A 19,215-nucleotide genomic window follows, 5' to 3' on the forward strand; every position below is an offset into this window, starting at 1 on the left:
GCTAAGAGGTCTGGGAAAAAACCACTGCTGCCATGGACTCAGGCACCCACCATCTGTTCAGGAATGACTGAAGCCAGTTCACTCCAGTGGCCCCTTTCTAACCCTGGAAGAGCTAGGAAACCAATGTAAAACTTTTAACCACAGCACAGTTAAAGTTCTGGTAAAAACTATCAGCAATGAGGGTACCAACTCTAGCTTGGGGAGCAAATTTTCTAGTTCTGGGAAGCTTATGTTATGTTGGGCACTAGAAACACTGAAAAACCCATCAGAACCCTGACCTACAGCAAAAAATATTTGGAATTATACATCTTCCACCATAAGAAGAGAGCTCAACTGATAAAATGACCAAAAAATGCTTACCATTGACAGCTACTATTCAAATAAGAGGCAATAACAATGACTACATGTTATGCCTCTAAGGGCCTAATGAGTTGGTCTCAATTCCAAACAGATCTTCAAGAAGAGTCAAGAAGAATTTTAAAAACCAAAGAAATGAGGAAGAAAAAAGTGGAAAAAATGAAATTAGAGTCATGCAGGAGAATTTTGAAAAATTAACTGAAGAAAACAATAACTTTCAAAGTAAAATTTATCAATTAGAAAATAAAATTAACTGGAAAAGGATACAAAAACTAACTATAGAAATTAAAACCCTAAAAACTAGAATTGGACAAATGGAAATAAGCAACTCTATGAGACACCAAGATTCCATCAAACAAAATCAAAAGGGTGGAAAAAATAGAAGAAAATGTATATTACCTTTTAGGAAAAATGAATAACCTGAAAAATAGATTCAAAAGAGACAATTTACAGATTACTGGTCCATATGAAAGCCACAATCAGAAAAAGACCCTGGGCAATATCAGCCAGGACATTATCATGGAAAGCTTCCCAAATATCCTAGAACAAGAAGACAAAATATTCTTTGAAAGAATCCATCCATCAGTTCCAGAAAGAGATCCTAAAATTAAAAACTTCAAGAAATATCATAGCCAAATTTCAGAAGTTTCAGCTACAGATGAAAATACTGCATGGAGCCAAAAATAAGCAATTGAAATACCAGGAAACCATAATCAGTATTATACTGGTCTTATCAGCTTCAACATGAAAAGATTCGAGGGCCTGGAATATATTCTGAAGGGCAAAGGAAGTTGTATTACAACCAAGAACCAAAATTCAGCGTATTTTTTCCAAGGGATGAAATAGATTTTCAATGAAATAGAAGATTTTCAAATGTTCTGATAAAAAGACCAGAACTGGAAAGAAAATTTGATCTTCAAATACAAGATTCAAGAGATGTGCATAGGTAAGTAGAAGGGGAGGAAAATTAGTTAATGACTAAACTGTCTATATCCCTACATGAGAAGACAACACTTGTAACTTTTGAGAGCTTTATTTCTCTTAGGACAGTTGAAAGGAGCAAATTTAGATGGTATGGGTATCAACTGACTGTGATATGATCAAACTTTTAGCTCTTGAGGGTTGTTTTCCTATTGGGTCAGTGCAAGGAAGGATACTTGAAAAGGGGATGTGGTTATAAATTGACTGTAACTAAAATATCTGAAAAGACTTACAGATATAAAGAAATTTTGCAAAGAAATTTGTAAGTTGACATACTTTAATGTTTGAGATCTTCAAGGCAAAGATAGAATAGGTGCACACAATAAAAATAATTAGGAAAACTAGATTTGGAACAGAGAATGAGAGAAGTCAAATACTTGTTAATTAAACAGTAGTTTCACTTATCCATATTGCAAATCCTTTTTTGAAAGAAAGAATTAAAAGGTAGAGAACATGTAAAGCATTAAATAACATTTAATAAAATGGATTTTTTGTTAGCTGAGAGAAAAACTGCTTATTGCTGATATGGAAATAATTACTGAAACAACTGTCTTTATACAGTTAGACCTCTGGTTTATTGAGTAAAGATCATTATTGCAAAGTTACAATAAAGAGACAAAAAGATATGGCATGCAGGTAAAAGAAATTTAATTTGATTTTTAAATAATTTATTAATGTTGAATAATGGAATATTAAGAGACAAAAGGAGATATATATATATATATATATATATATATATACCTTATTTTAATAGTTTCCATACAAAAATTTAACTACTACAGATCAAATGCCATAAGAAAGAGACCAAAAGAGACCCTACCCCCACCTAAAAAAAATTACCTTCCTCAGCAAACACTTATCTTGGATGTCAAATATAGAGATATAGCAGCCAAGAGTAACACAAATTTAGAATATAAACTCGTTTATAAAATCTTACAGAGAAGGACCAGGGAAGATTATGACCCAGATCACCTCATAAAACAGAGAGAAGCAGTGAAGGGTAAAACCACTTTTAAAGAAATATTGGCAAGAGACACATCTAAACGCAGTCATCCTGAAGGCATTTTAACCTCATCACTCAACAGAAACGCCTCATTCCAAATTTACCAATGATCTCTCAATTGCCAGTTCAGATGATGTTTTCTCAATCTTCATTCATCTTGTATTCTCTGCAACATCTGATACTTCCAACCACTCTATTCTCCTGGATCTTTTCTCTCTTCTTAGATTTTGTGGCACTCTTCTGCTGATTCTTTTCCTGCTGCTTTTCTGATCACTTCTCAGTGTGCTTTGCTTGTTCATCAACCATGCCCTGTAACTATGCAAAAGGTTCATCTCTCTTAGGCTTGCCTCCCTAAATATCTCCCCCCCACTCCCTGCCTCCCCTCCCCATGGTTTTTATTTTCTGATCTGACTCTACCTTCTCCTGAATTGCTAAATGCTTATTAGAATTTCAAAATGGATGTCCCAGAGACATCACAAACTCAACATGTCGAAAACATTGTCTTTTCCTCAAACCCACCTCCTCTTATTAACCTTCATATTTATGTCAAGGGTACTAGTTCCATTCTCCCAGGTTTACAACCTCAGCACTATCCTTTATTCCTCATTCTCTATATCAATTCAGTTTCCATTTCTAACCCCACAATAGCCCTCACATCTGGCCCAATTTTTTTTCTCCCATGGTCTCCACTCTGATTATGTCCTCATTACCTCTCACCTGGACTATTGCAATAGCTTTTAGAAAAGGGGAAGGCTGTAGTTATTACAATAGCAAACAGAGAAGAACAAAATGAGGCAGGAAGAACCAAGTTATTGCCTTCCCCAATTTATTTTACACACAGCTGCCAAAATGCTTTCCCTAAAGGTCAGATCTGACCATGTTCATCCCCTATTCAAATACAATGTCTCCCTATTAGATGTAAGAAAAATATGACTTCTCTGACTAGAACCTAAAGTCCTTTACCACCTGGCTCCAACCTACCTTTCCAGCTTTATTTTATAAGACTCCTTTTCACTCATTTAATAATCCAGACAAACTGGCTTTCTTGCTTATTTCTTTCATGTGACACTTCATCTACTATCTCTGTGACTTCTCCATCTTACTGCTGCTGTGGAATGCATATATTTTACTTCCTCGCCATTGCTTCCAAGAGTTCCTTGTTTCAAAATTCAGCCTAAATATAACCTTATGGAAGAAGTCTTTCCTAGCATCTCTGAATTCTCTCACTTCCTAAAATTACTTAGTATTCATTTTGTATGTACACTTAGTGTGTGTGTGTATGTATGTATGTATGTATAGAACTAATGATAGCATGTTTACTCAGGTTAAGAAGACTTGAGTTAGAATTCTACTTCAGTCACTTGTCAACTGTTTGACAAGGCATTTAATTCTTTAGTCTTAGTTTCCTCATCTAGAAAAATAGAGATAATGATAACACTCACCATTCTAGTTGATGGTGAGAATCAAATAAGATAATGTATGTAAAGTGACTTATGATCTTTATAGCCCTATTGAAATGTTAGCTTTGACTTTGCAAATGCTTATCTATCTAGCTATCGAATCTCTCTGTATCTAAATATACATATGGTCATATGTGTATACATATTCATAAATATAATGTATATATATAGTGTCCGCAGAAAAAATATTAGTTCTTTAGTGTTAAGGATTATTTCATTTTTTGTTTTTCAGGCTTGGTGACTGATTTTTATAATAAGATAAAAGAAAATTTTCATGTTATTTTCATAACTTTTTTCATTAGTGAGAACCATTGAGTCTGCACATATGGAATTTAAAATTTTAGAGATGTTTGTGTTTATAGAGAAGGAAGATGTCACAGAAGAGAACACATATGGGAAAGACACCTATACCAGACCAAACCTTTGCAAATAGCTCTACTGGAAGTAAAACAATTGAGTGTATTGAAGGATTTATTCTCAAAGAGTCTGAAAGGTAGGAAAATACCAAAAATGAGTGGGAGTAAAATCTTAGGCCATAATTATCTGAAAAATGATAAAGAAAATTTCAGCATCTACTGACATATGCATCCTTTTCCATTCTTAATTCTTTATGGAACAATCTACATGCACATTAAGAAAATTCTTAATGAGAGCATTAGATAAAATTAGCTAAGCTTTTGCAAGTAATATTTCTAGGTACTTCACATTTTTACCAGTCATAATCAAAAATTATGAAGAGAATACAAAATGTTATTGCTCCTTGATGAGAAAAAAGATTCAGTATAATTATATGCAGTCTTACAGGCTGCCCTCTTAACATATGCCAAAATTAGATAGGATTCTTTGAAAGATAAAACAAGAGGTAAATCTATTCAAAAATAATTGATATCAAGTAGAATAGAAAAGATAGGACTGTATAGTCACCAAAGGCATTTGCCACTGTCTTAAATGAGATCCAAAAGAGTCCAAATTGAAGTTGAATTTCTTTTAGATGACAAAGTTTTCCAGAAGTTCCTATTTATGAGTGCATTGTAATTGTTATACCAAACCCCAAAAAACTAGTTTTCTAGAAACACTTGGAAGAAATTGGTCCAGTTATTTACATAGGAAAAAATCAAATAGATGAAGACTGTCCATAGCTCAGGATATTATGTCCAATTAGATATACAGGCCAAAGAACCTGTCCATCATCGTGTGTGTGTGTGTGTGTGTGTGTGTGTGTGTGTGTGTGTGTGTGTAATGGCCCAGAATTTTTCAGGAGGAAGAGATTCAAATGAATTATGTTTGACACATGTTGAAGTTATTTTTACAACTCCAAACTTTTTCCTGAAACCAATGCCCATTTCTTTAATAATATTCTATTGCTGGTGTTATATGTCTGGAAAACATGGAACACTACAGATTCTGAAGGATTAATAGGATGGGTGTGAATACAAAACAAATATAAACAATGAACTGTAAAGAAGAATCAAAATAAAATGTGAAAAATAAATAGATGAATTAAAAAGTCTATGTGGTAATAATGAAAGATAACCAATGGGTACCTGCATATTCTTTTAATTACAGTAGATTCCCTATAATGAAATTGTAGAAGGATATGGGCAATGATCACCCAGGCTGGAAAGGCATGGAGGGGTTATATTCTCCATCATTTGACTTTGTTTATTGCTCAGTGATGATAAAAAATGATTCAGTATAATAATAATAATAATAAGTAATCTTAAAAGATATCCTCTAACATACCAAAATCAGATAGAATTCTTTGAAAGTTAATGATATCATAAATCAGTCTGGGAATATAATATAACCTACTATTTTCACATGATATAGGAAATTCACTTTCATGCTTTAACAGATTGTCTAACAACATGTTGTCCTCAAACAGTTGTGCCAGGAAGAAATATGTATCAGTTCAGTTATGATTCTAGGTACATTCTTTAAAAAAGAGGAGCTACTTAGTCCTTATATTGTGGCAAGAAAAAGTTATCAAAACTAGAATTATGGAAAGCCTTTTTCTTGGTGATCCCTAATATACATTATTTGTGCCATCTCATTGCAAATAAATATGGTATAGTGAAACTAGTATAATAAATTAGGATTTAGGAGACCTGTCTTCTAATTTCTATTCTTTCAGTAAATAGAGAGTAACCTGGATGAGTAGTTTTACTCTTTTAGATTTTAGTTCCTCATTTGTAAAATGATTGGGTTAAACAATATAATATTCTTATAGTCTCTTTAGCTTTAACATTCATAAGTATATATGTCAAAAATTAAATGCATTTTATAAAGTTGCGTGTATAAGTTAGTTTGAATAAATGTGAGAAATCATCTCTTCTCTCAGTAGTTTATCTTTTGAATATTTTATCAGTTCCCATATTTTTAACTGCCATCTCTATGAAAATAGTGCCTCAATCTATATGTCTAGCCCTCAACTTTCTCAAGCATCACTAATTCCTTATTAGACACCTCCACATGGATAGTCCCATAAGCAACTCAAACTCAGCATGTTCAAAACAGAACTTAATTTTCCCCTAAATCTATCCTTTCTCTTGTCTTTTCTAATTCTGTCCTAGGCAACACCATTCTTCTAGCTATCCAGATTCACAACCTCAGTGTTATCCTCAGTTCTCTACTTTCCATCTCTAGTTCTTACACCCACATCCCTGTTATCTTAGTTCAGGCCCTCACCAAGTCTGAACTGAACTATTTTAATGGTCTCCTAATTAGCCTCCTTGCCTTTAATCTCTCTCTCTCCTTCAACCCTTCCTTCTCACAGATGCCATATTGTTATTTCTTTAAAAAAACACTAAACAAATAAAAAAAGAGTTTAGTCATGTCACTCCCTTTCTTAAAAAACTCCAGTTATTTCCATATTGCTCCTGGGTTAAAAATATTTTTAAAAGTTATCCTTGATCTAGAACTGGAAAGGACCTAAGAAGCCATCTACTTAAATGCCCCATTCTTATATTTGAAGAAACGTAGGCCTAGGGAAATTAAATAACTTGGTCAAGATCATATAGTTAGAATCATAGGCATGATTTGAACATTTGTCCTCAGACTCCAGATCCAGTGTTCTTTCAACTCTACCAAAATGCTTCATTTATCTATTTGATATCAAAAAAAATCTCTACTATCTTTCCAAAATAATTTTAGACTACTCTCCTTCACATATTTACATTTTAACCAAATTGTTGTATTTGTTGCTCTAAATAGATAAAATTCAATCATCCACTTTTGCATCTTTGCATTGGTTATCTCCCATGACTGGAACATTAGCCTTCTTCACCTTCATTTCACAGAATTCCTAAATACTTTCAAGCCTCAATCAATTACCATCTTTAACAAGAAGTCTTTTGTATTTCTCCCAATAAATAGGATTTCCTTCCTTCCCCATTCCAAACATATTTTATATTTATTTGACTGTATAGAAAGTAAGTAAACTGAGGTAAAGAAATGTACAATTTTATCTTCATATTCCAAGATATTTAATGTAGTTTTTTTAACTCATAGTAGGTACTTAATAAATCCTTCTTTTGTTGTTCATTATTAGATGCCAATATAAATCTTAATCTGTGACATATAATTGATGTTTTTGCATTTAAAATAGTTTTTCTGAGGATCTTGAATACATATTATGTATCAGATGTTTTAAATTAACTTTAAAACACATTAATTTGATTTGAGTATTGTTTTAGACTGATTCAATTTATATATTTTCTTATTAGCATTTTGTCTTATTGCAATTCAAATTGTTTATTTTTATTTATTTATTCCCTTATCTAATTAGTGCAATTTGTTGAAACTATATAGAAACTCAAGAGTTAGATCGTAAACCTAGTAGACACTATAAATTTTAAAACTGAAAATATGAAGTAGAGTACTTGACACATCATTCAATGGTGGTCAGATGACTGTCAACAATTCATAAAATCATTATGGCCCATCAAACCAATTCTTTATTATACCATTTTTAAAAAAAACTGTCTAATACCAAGAACAAAATCAGATAGTCCCGAGCACAGAACATTTGAAATAGGCTTCTTTTAAGTTCAATGACTTGGTCAACCTGCTTAAAATAATTGAAGAGAAAAGAGATATAATACTTTTCTGCACTTTTTACTTTTCATCAAATAACTTTTGCTTCAGTGATTTCTAAGGCACCTTTGTGAATTGGTGAAAGAATTAGAATAATGGCAACTGACTTGGGCCTTAAAGGAGTTGGGAGTAGCTAAACAAGTTAAGGTATATGAATGTTATGGAGTGCTATTGCTCTATAAGAAACCATGAATTGTCTGATATTAGAGATGCAAGGAAAGATTTATATGAACTGATACTGAGAGAAGGGAGCAGAACCAAGAGAACATTGTACATATTAACAACATTGTGAGTTGATCAACTATGATGGCTACAGCTCCTCTCAGAAGTTCAGAGATCTAGGACAACCCTGGAAGATCTGTTATGGATAATGCCATCCTCATCCAGAAGAAAACAAAAACCAAACTAACAAACCACAGAAAAAATACCCTCAGAATCTGAATGGATACTATTTTCACTTTTTTAAAAAGCCTTCTCTTCCTATCACATAGTTTTCTTTCTTTTCCCTTACTCCTAATTCCTCATGCAAAAAAAAAAATGACTAATAGCACAGCTAGGTGGCATAGTGGATAAAGCACTGGCCCTAGAGTCAAGAGTACCTGGGTTCAAATCCGGTCTCAGACACTTAATAATTACCTAGCTGTGTGGCCTTGGGCAAGCCACTTAACCCCATTTGCCTTGCAAAAAAAAAAAACAAACCTAAAAAATGACTAATATATGTTAACACAATATATGCATACAACTTTTACTAGACTGTTCATGACTGAAGGGAATGAGGTGGGAAGGGATGGTGGTAGAAAAATGTACAATTTATAAACAGAATTTTGAAAAATTTTCATAAAATGTAATTGAAAAAATTAAATTTTTAAAATATAAATAAAAAAGAAATTCAAAGCCTTTCATAACTCATTCTCTTCCTGTCTTTGCAGTTTTCTATACCTTACTACTCACCATGTATGTTTTGATTCAGTTTCACTGACATCCTGGCTATTCCATACACAAGATGTTTCATCTCTCAGATTCAGGTTTTTCTCTGCCTTTCATTTCTTTCCTCAGCTCAATTACTAACATACATTTATGCAAATAGATAAAGTTATCAAAGAAAAATATTCAGAAAGAGAAAAATCAAGGATGCCCAATGAGCCTTCTGTAATTTGATACAGTTCTCTGTTAGCAATATTAATATTGTAAGAGAAAGAATTAACAGTGTAAACCTAGATAGAAAGAATATAAAGTGATCCCTATTTGCTCATGACATAGTACTTTACTTAGGAAATCTTAAAAAAGATCAGCAAAGAAACTAATTAACAATTTGTAACTCCAGTTTATGTGCAGATGACAAAATAAAGCCATTATATAGCATCAAAGCATTTCTGCAGTACAATAATCAAAAACAAATACTAAAAGACTTGTGATGGAAAATATCCATATCCAGAGAAGAAACCAAAGTTTACAATCTTCAATTTGAAAAAAAAAGTTGTCTTATAAATTATATCTTTTTTCTTTTTAATTTATTTTCTCTTCCACTTGGATATGATTCTTACTTCACAACATGAATAATATGGATCTATGTTTAGCATGGTTATAAATGTAGAATCTATATTATATTGTGTTCTTGCAGGGAGGAGGGTAGGAAGAAGAGAGGGAGAAATAAGTAAAAAAAAGATTGTTGAAAACTACTGTTACATGTAGTTGGAAAGATAAATGAAGAAAGTTGACTGCAAAAAACCAAAAAGTCTCTAAATAGGTGGAGAGACATAGAAAGTACCGGTTTAATTAGTAGAAATTATCCAACTCTATGTTGTCTAATAAAAAGACATATTTTCCAATATAATAAATAGCAAATCTATACAATAACAAAATTAAAGAGGAAATAATAGAAAGGAAAACTTCTTTCAAAATAACTGCAAAATACATAAGACATTTGGAAGTCAGTCTATCAAAGCATACTCAATACTTATAAAAAATCAATTATAAAATGTTACTTAAAATATAGAACAAATTAATACTTGCGGGAATATTCAATGCTCATGGATGGTCAGTGTCAATATAATAAAAATGACAAAGCTGCCTACGTTAATTCATAGTTTTTGTGCTATGCTCATAAAATTTTCAAACAGATATTTTATAGAATTCAATATAAACTAAGTTTTAAAAATTCATTAGTAGGTTGATATCTAAAATGCCAAAGGAAATAATGGGGTGGAGAAGCAGAAATGAAAAAAACAAATAGCATTTCCAGGCTTCTATTCATATTATAAAATAACAGTCATCAAAATCACATGTTACTGAATAAAAAATAGAGTAGATCAATGAAACAGACTAGACAAGGGAAAGGCTAAAATGTTAGACCTGAATTCAGAAAGGTTCAATTTCCTGAGTTCAAATATGTCCTCAGACATATTGTAAGACCCTGGGCAACTCACTTAACACTATTTATCTCAATTTCTCATCTGTAAAATGAGCTAGAGAAGGAAATGGTAAAATATTCCACTGTCTTTGCGATGTTGCTTGAATCCTAAAATATAAACTAATCTCTATTTGATTAAAAACTCCTAAGAAAACTGGTAAATTACCTGGCAGAAATTAGTTATAGATAATAATTTATATTCTAAATTCAAAGTTGTTATACAATATAAATGTTAAATATAATACTGTAAAACAAATTAGATGATAAACAGGTTATCTTTCACAGCAAAAAATAGATGATAAATATCTAATTAAACAAGATAAAGAGGTAATTACAAAAGAAGTTTTTAATTTTACATATATAATTGAAAAACTGTTGCATAAATACAATTAAGGCATCTAAATTAAATAGGGGTAATAGCTTTGTTGCAAATTTCTCAAATATAGGTGAGGCACACAAGATATATAGATGCCTAACACTAAACACAAGACCAAAAGTTATTCCCCAATAGATAAGTGGTCAAAGGATATGAGTAGACAGCTGTCCAAAAAAATGTAAACCATTACCAAAATGAAAGAATGCTGTAAAACACTAACATTAAAAGAAATGAAAATCAAAGCAACCTTGAATTTTCACCTCACACTGGGCGAATTGACAAAGATGACAAAAAATAATATTGAAGGGATTGTGGACATTAAGCATTGTTTAAAAGAGTTTCAAATTGATTAAAAATAATCCTGGAATATAATTTCAAATTAGGCAGATAACCTTTGACACATAGATTGCACTGCAAGACATATACCCAACGAAGGGCACTGGCAGACATTCATCAAAAGATTTATATTATTGGAGGCTGGCTAAGAAATCATGTTACATGAATGTTATAGAATAGTATTGTGCCCTAAAAAATGATAAACAAGGAAAGTAAGGAAAACCAAGAAAAATGATATGTAAAATAACTATGACAATATAGAACAACCATGAAACACTACAGTTTGAAAATTATATATATATATATATATATATATATACATATATATACATATACATATATATATATAAATAGTTAGCTAGTTAGTTAGTTAGATGTTTTCAGTTTATCTATTGGTTTTGTTGAAATTTTTCCTCTTTAAAAAACTCCTTGCTATATGTATTTGATATCTGGGAGGTGGAAGGCTGAAGGAAAGAGAAGAGATGCAGAGGGAATGTAAAAACAAAATTTTTCAATAAACATTTAGTTTAAAAAGCAATTCCAATTCAAGAGGAAGAAAGAGGAATAAAGATAATCTTTCTGAAAGAAATTGTGAAACTTTACAACATAATGCTCAAAGGAAAATGCACAAATCTCTATGCCTGGTTATTTCTTAAGAAAAGGATTGGGCATGATAATACTCACCTGTAGTCCACATTTTTTGTGGAGGGTGAGGCTTGTGCCTCTAGCATTGCTTATTGTAGGCATGTGTAAGTTGATAAGACTGCCCATAGTATCTGGCACCAATATAATAAGCCCCTAGAAGCAGGGGGAAGGGAAGTTCTATTCTGTCTAAGAAGGGACTAATCCAGATCAGTAATGGAGCAAATCAATCAGCAATGGGGACAGTGAGAAGTTGTTGCTGAGGAAAGAATCAAAGACTCAGTCTCCAAAAAAAAATGGAAAGGAGAATGGAAAGGAATCTTTTTTCCCAATATTTTCAGTTCATGAATTGATTAATTTCATCCAGTCATTTCACAAAGATGTTCTTTTAATAGCATTTATTGAATTGAATTGGTTATTAGATCAACAACTAAAAAAAATGGAACCCAGTGTAGAAGTTACTCAAACAAATATAGGCAGAGTAAAAATAAAGAAAGAATCAAAAATCAAAAAACCAAATATAAGAGTCATAACAAAATGACACCTTTTAAAAATATCACCAGCTAAACCTTGATTCTATAATTGTGCCTCAAGCAAAGTCCTTCTGATGTCAATAGGAATTTTGCCTAAGAAATACAGAATCAGACCCACCAAGAAGCATGTTTCCAACAGACTGGCAAATGTTTTTTCAAAGTTAAATATAGATGGCTGTTTATGCAAAAGGCAGCTTAGATGGCCATGGACAACAGCTGCTAAAACAAGTATGTGTTGACTGATCCCTAATCATGAAATACTTAAGAATTGTGGCCACTCGATGGATCTATGATTTATTTCATCAATTTGGGGAACTTCCTTCAAGTAGGTAGATACCATACCGCTGAATTCTAGGGTGCTGAAGAACAAAGAATTGAAGTGACTTATTCAAGTTTACATAGGTGGTGGCCAATAGGTGAAGGATGACAACTACATTATTAGTCTTATTTGCTTATATGTTAGCAGTGAAGTTTCTATGGGGTTGGGGAAAGGAGGGAAAGGGAAATATAACTTGAATATGATGATGTTGTTTAAAAAGCACCAATAAGTATATATTTAAAATTATCTTAGTGGTAATGTTTACTGGGGTCTTGGTAATCTGATTCAGATCTTGTTCACATCTGTTCAAAACTTATCATTTTAAGTCATTATAGGAAATAGCAACAAATTTCATGCAAAAAAAAGAACCAATGGAGCCGGTCCTCATATAGTATTTTCAGACTGATAGGAAGATATATGGGGAAGAAGAATAAAAAGCAAGTTAACATTGCAGCTAATGATTTAATAGACATATTGAATCAGGAGGGAACAGACACACTGCAAAATAGAATTGGTTATGTATACTGTTTAAGAAGATAGAGAGCAGTCAAGCATTTTCTTAGCTGACTGGCAATGCATGTAACATGAAAGCAGTGTAGCAAAAAATAATGAAAAATATCTGTGAGATTTCATTGTTTCCTTTGGTAATAATTGTAGTGAGTCACAATCCTTGCTTTCTCCTAGAATCATTATGTTTGAGTCAGAGCATTTTTCAGACACTTATTAGCAAATGTTTCCAAATGACAGAACTCGCTGACAGTCATTATTTGATGTTAGAGATGGCTTAAATTCAGTTCTTCCACATGAAATTCAGTGCTCTTTGCACAATGCTATACTGCTATATCTAATTAGTCTACAAAGCCAACAGCACATTTGAGATTTCTTTGTGTCATGAAGATACTTTTCAAAAGTCTCAGGATTCAGAATACCTTCAGACATTCGAACTCCTAATATAGCCTGGGATTTTGAAAAACACATCCCTCCTCCAACATGGCAGCCAGGCCATGTTGGGTTTTCTTGTTCCATGCTTATTTCCTATTCCACCACTTTCTGCAACATATGAAAGAAATTAGTCTATAGAAACACAGGAAACCAAGAAACTACTAGAGATAAGAAGTTTATGTCAATTTTGGCACATGTCTTTTTTCAGAAGATGATAAAAAATATAACATAAATAGAAAATTCTGGTAGTAATACATCAGGAAAAAAAGACTACGTAGACAAAAAATTATGCTGCAAAAGTTTTATTCTATAAACTTTAGAAGGGAATTATAGAAGGTCTTGACTCTCCTTTTTTTGCAAATTAGTTTAGCTAAACTCCCGTCCTTCTACCTTCTACCTATTGTTCTGAGAACTCTAAGTAATCAATACCATCAAACTTCTTTGTGATTTCCCAGATGATAATTTCCATGTCCCGACTCCCATACTGTCTTGCTCATTAGGATGTGAGTTAGTCAAAGACAAAGACTGTCTTACATTTTCTTTCTTTTTTTTAAATATTTTTTAAATATTTTATTTATTTTGAGTTTTACAATATTTCCCCTAATCTTACTCCCTCCCCCCACCCCCTACAGAAGGCAATATGCACATCTTTAGATTGTTTCCATGGTATACATTGATCCAAATTGAATGTGATGAGAGAGAAATCATATACTTAAGGAAAAAATATAAAGTATAAGAGATAGCAAGATCAGACAATAAGATATCGTTTTTTTTTCTAAAATAAATTTAGTAGTCTTCGGTCTTTGTTCAAACTCCACAGTTCTTTCTCTGGATACAGATGGTATTCTACATTGCAGACAGTCACAAATTGTTCCTGGTTGTTGCACTGATGGAATGAACAAGTCCATCAAGGTTGATTATTACCCCAATTTTGCTGTTAGGCTTGCCTGAATTCCCATCCCTCCTTGTTTCTAATAGAACAATAGTGTTCCATGACATACATATACCACAGTTTGCTAAGCCATTCCCCAATTGAAGGACATTTACTTGATTTCCGATTCTTTGCCACTACAAACAGGGCTACTATGAAAATTTTTGTACAAGTGATATTTTTACCTTTTTTCATCATCTCTTCAAGGTATAGACCCAGTAGTAGTATTGCTGGATCAAAGGGTATGCACATTTTTGTTGCCCTTTGGATGTAGTTCCAAATTTCTCTCCAGAAAGGTTGGATGAGTTCACAGCCTCCAACAACAATATAATAATGTCCCAAATTTCCTACAATTCTTCCAACAATGATCATTATCCTTTCTGGTCATGCTGGCTAGTCTAAGAGGTATGAGGTGATACCTCAAAGAAGCTTTAATTTGCATTTCTCTAATAAGCAATGATTTAGAGCAATTTTTCATATGACTATGAATTGCTTAGAACTCCTCATCTGTAAACTGCTTTTGCACATCCTTTGATCATTTGTTAATTGGGGAATGGCTTTTTTTTAAAGTTGACTCCGGTCCTTGTATATTTTAGAAATAATTCCTTTGTTAGAAACATAAGTTGTAAAGATTGTTTCCCAGTTTACTATATTTCTTTTGATCTTGGTAACAGTGGTTTTTGTCTGCACAAAAGCTTTTTAATTTAATGCAATAAAAATCATCTAGTTTATTTTTAGTGAGGTTTTCCATCTCTTCCTTGGTCATAAACTGCTTTCCTTTCCATAGATCTGACAGGTAAACTAATCCTTGATCTTCTAGTTTGCTTTTAGTATTTTTTTTTTATGTCTAAATACTCTATCCATTTGGATCTTATCTTGGTATAGGGTGTGAGGTGTTGGTCTAATCTAAGTTTCTTCCATTACTAACTTCCAATTTTCCCAGCAGTTTTTATCAAAGAGAGAGTTTTTATCCCAATAGCTGGATTCTTTGAGTTTATCAAACAGAAGATTACTATAATTGGTTCCTGCTATTGCACCTAGTCTATTCCACTGCTCCACCACTCTATTTCTTAGCCAATACCAAACAGTTTTGATAACTGATGCTTTATAATATAATTTTAGATCAGGTAGGGCTAAGTCACCTTCTTTTACACTTTTTTTCATTAAACAACTGGAAATTCTTGACTTTTTATTTCTCCATATGAATTTACTTACAATTTTTTCTAACTCATTAATTTTTTGGAATTTTGATTGGTAGGGCACTAAACAGGTAGTTTAGTTTTGGTAGAATTGTCATTTTTATTATATTAGTTTGACTTATCCATGAGCAGTTGATGATTTTCCATTTATTTAAATCTGATTTAATTTGTGTGAGAAGTGTTTTATAATTGTTTTCAAAAAAGATTCTGAGTCTGTCTTGGCAAATAGACTCCCAAGTATTTTACACTGTCTGAAGTTACTTTGAATGGGATTTCTATTTCTAGCTCTTCCTGCTGTTTCTTGCTAGTCATATATAGGAAAGTTGAGGATTTATGGGGGTTTATTTTATAACCTGCAACTTTTCTAAGATTGCTAATTGTTTCCAGTAGTTGTTTAGATGATTTCTTGGGATTCTCTAGGTAGACCATCATGTTATCTGTGAATAGTAAGAGTTTTGTTTCTTCCTTCCCAATTCTAATTCTTTCAATTTCTTTTTCTTCTCTACTTGCTGAAGCTAACATTTCTCATACGATATTGGATATTAGTGGTGATAATAAGCATCTTTGTTTCACCCTTGATCTTATTGGGAATGCCTCTAGCCTCTCCTCATTGAATATAATGCTTGTTGATGTTTCAGACAGATAGTGCTTATTACTCTAAGGAACAGTTCATTTACTCCTATACTCTCTTAGTGTTTTTAGTAGGAATGGGTGCTATATTTTGTCAACAGCTTTTTCAGCATCTATTGATATAATCATATAATTTCTGCTAGGTTTGTTGTTGATATAATTAATTATACTAACAATTTTCCTAATATTGAACCAACCCTACATTCCTGGGATGAATCCTGCTTAGTTAAAATGTATTGTTGTAGTGATAACATGTTGCAATTGTTTTGCTAAAATTTTATTTAAGATTTTTTTACATCTACATTCATCAAGGAGATAGGTCCATAATTATTTTTTTCTCTTTTTTAACTTTTCCTGGTTTAGGTATCAGCAGCATATTGGTTTCATAGAAAGAATTAGGTAGAGTTCTGTCTTCCCCTATTTTTCCAAAGAGTTTATATAGAACTGGTATGTTTGATAGAATCCACTTATGAATCCATCAAGCCCTGGAGGTTTTTTTCTTAGGGATTTCAATAAAGTTTTGTTGAATTTCTTTTTCTGAGATAGGGTTTTTTAAGTATTTAAACTCCTTTTCATTTAAACTGGCCAACTTATTTTTTGTAAATATCCATCCACTTCACTTAGATTGTCAGATTTATTGGCATAGAGTTGGGCAAAATAATTTTGAATTATTACTTTAATTTCCTCCTCATTGGTGGTGAGTTCACCCTTTTCATTTATGATACAAGAAATTTGGATGTCTTCTTTATGTTTTTAATCAAATTTACCAGAGGTTTATCAGTTTTAGTGGTTTTTTCATAAAAACAATTCTTGGTTTTATTTATTAATTTAATAGTTTTTATACTTTTGATTTTATTAATATCTTCTTTAATTTTTAGAATTTCTAATTTGGTATTTAATTGGGCATTGTTAATTTGTTCTCTTTCTAATTCTTTAAGTTGGATATTTAGTTCATTGATTTCCTCTTTATCTAATTTATTCATTTAAGCATTTAAAGATATACTATATCCCCTGACAGCCACTTTGAGTGCATCTCATAGGTTTTGGTATGCTGTTTCATTATTGTCATAATCTAGCATAAAATAACAAATTCTTTGAATAATTTGTTGTTTGATCCACTCATTCTTCAAAATGAGGTTATTCAGTTTCCAGTTGTTTCTGGGTCTATATTTACTTGACCCAATATTGCATATGACTTTTATTGCATTGTGATCTGAGAAAGATAAATTCGCTATCTCTGCCTTTATGAAGTACATCATTAGGTTTTTATGCCCGAGAACATGGTCAATTTTTGTATAAGTTCCATGTACTGCAGAGAAAAGGGAATATTCCTTTCTATCCCCTTTCAATTTCCTCTGTAAGTCTATCATATCTAGTTTTTCTAACAATCTATTTACCTCCTTAACTTTTTTCTTCTTTATTTTATCATTAGATTTATCTAAACCTGAGAGCAGAAAGTTAAGGTCTCTCACTAATGGAGTTTTGCTGTCTATGTCTTCCTGTAGTTCTTTCAGCTTCTTCTCTAAGCTTCTGGATGCTATCCCATTGGGTACATATATATTCAGTATTGAAATAACTTTATTGTCTATGGTACCTTTTAGGAGTATATAGTTTCCTTCCTTACCTCTTTTAATGCTATCTATTTTTGCTGCTGCTTTGTCTGAGATAAGGATTCCTACCCCTGCTTTTTTCATTTCAGCTGAAGAAAATATATTTTGCTCCAACCTTTTACCTTTACTCTATATGTATCTCTCTACTTCAAATGAGTTTCTCGTAAGCAGCATATTGTAGGATTCTAGTTTTTAATCCACTTTGTTATTCACTTACATTTTAAGGAAGAGTTCATCCCATTCACATTCAAAGTTATAATTATAAACTCTTTATTGCTTTCCATGCTATCTTCCCTCTGTTTGTATTTCCCCTTTTTTCCCCTTTTATACATATTCCCCAGTATTTTGTTTCTGAATACCACTCCCTTCAGTGTATACACCTTCCTATATCCACCCCCTCCCCTCTTTCCCCCTTTCCCTTTTTCCCCTTTCCTTTCCCTTCCTTCTATTAGTTCCCCTTTTTCTCCCCATCCCTGTCTCCATCCCCCCTTCCCCATTTAATACTTGAAAGGTAAAATGTTTTTTAAGTTAACTGAGTATGTGTGTAAGCTCATTTTAAGCCAAGTCTGATGAGAGGATATAGCCACTTTCATCTTATTGGATAGCATTTTTTTCTTTACCCCTTCCTTTTTTTTAACCTTTTCATGTGTCTCTTGAACTTCCTGTTTGATGTCCAATTTTTCTATTTACCACTGATCTTTTCATCATGAATTTTGGAAATTCTTTCATTTTGCTAAAAGTCCAACTTTTGCCTTGAAAAAGAAGGCTCAGCTTTGCCGGACAGTGGATTCTTGGCTGTATTCCAAGTTACCTTGCTCTTCAGAATATCTAGTTCCAGGCCCTTTGATCCCTTAATGTTGATGCAGCCAGGTCCTGTGTAATCCTTACAGTAGTTCCTTGGTATTTAAATTATTTCTTTCTGGATGCTTGCAGTATTTTCTCTTTTATCTGATAGTTCTGGAATTTGGCCACAACTTTCCTTGGTGTTTTCATTTTAGGATTTCTTTAGGAGAGAATTGATGTATTCTTTCAATAAATATGTTGCCCTCTGATTCTATCATATCAGGGCAATTTTCCATCAATAGATCCTGTCATATTAAGTCCAGGTTTTTTTTTCTCTTCAATGTTTACAGGAAGGCCAATAATTCTCAGGTTGTCCCTTCTCGATCTATTCTCGAGGTCACTGGTTTTGCTGATGAGGTATTTTACATTGTCTTCTATTTTTTTCTGTTTTTTGGTTTTAATTAACAGGTTCTATCTCATGAAGTCATTAGTTTCCACAGACTCCATTCTTTTTTTTGTAGAGAGGAGTTTGATTCATTTACCTTTTGCAATACATTTTCCAGAAAAGCTCTTTTGAAAGAGCTTTCCATTTGACCTATTGAGGTCAT

At 32.4% G+C, this 19,215-nt stretch overlaps 1 pseudogene; it reads left to right on the forward strand.

The window, feature by feature from the left end:
* The first annotated feature begins 4,172 nt into the window (after nt 1–4,172).
* Nucleotides 4,173–19,215, forward strand: part of LOC141489320 (vesicle-trafficking protein SEC22a pseudogene) — a 60,714-nt pseudogene continuing 45,671 nt past the window's right edge.

This window comes from Macrotis lagotis, chromosome 5 (genome assembly GCF_037893015.1).
Source record: "Macrotis lagotis isolate mMagLag1 chromosome 5, bilby.v1.9.chrom.fasta, whole genome shotgun sequence".
Lineage (NCBI taxonomy): Eukaryota > Metazoa > Chordata > Mammalia > Peramelemorphia > Peramelidae > Macrotis > Macrotis lagotis.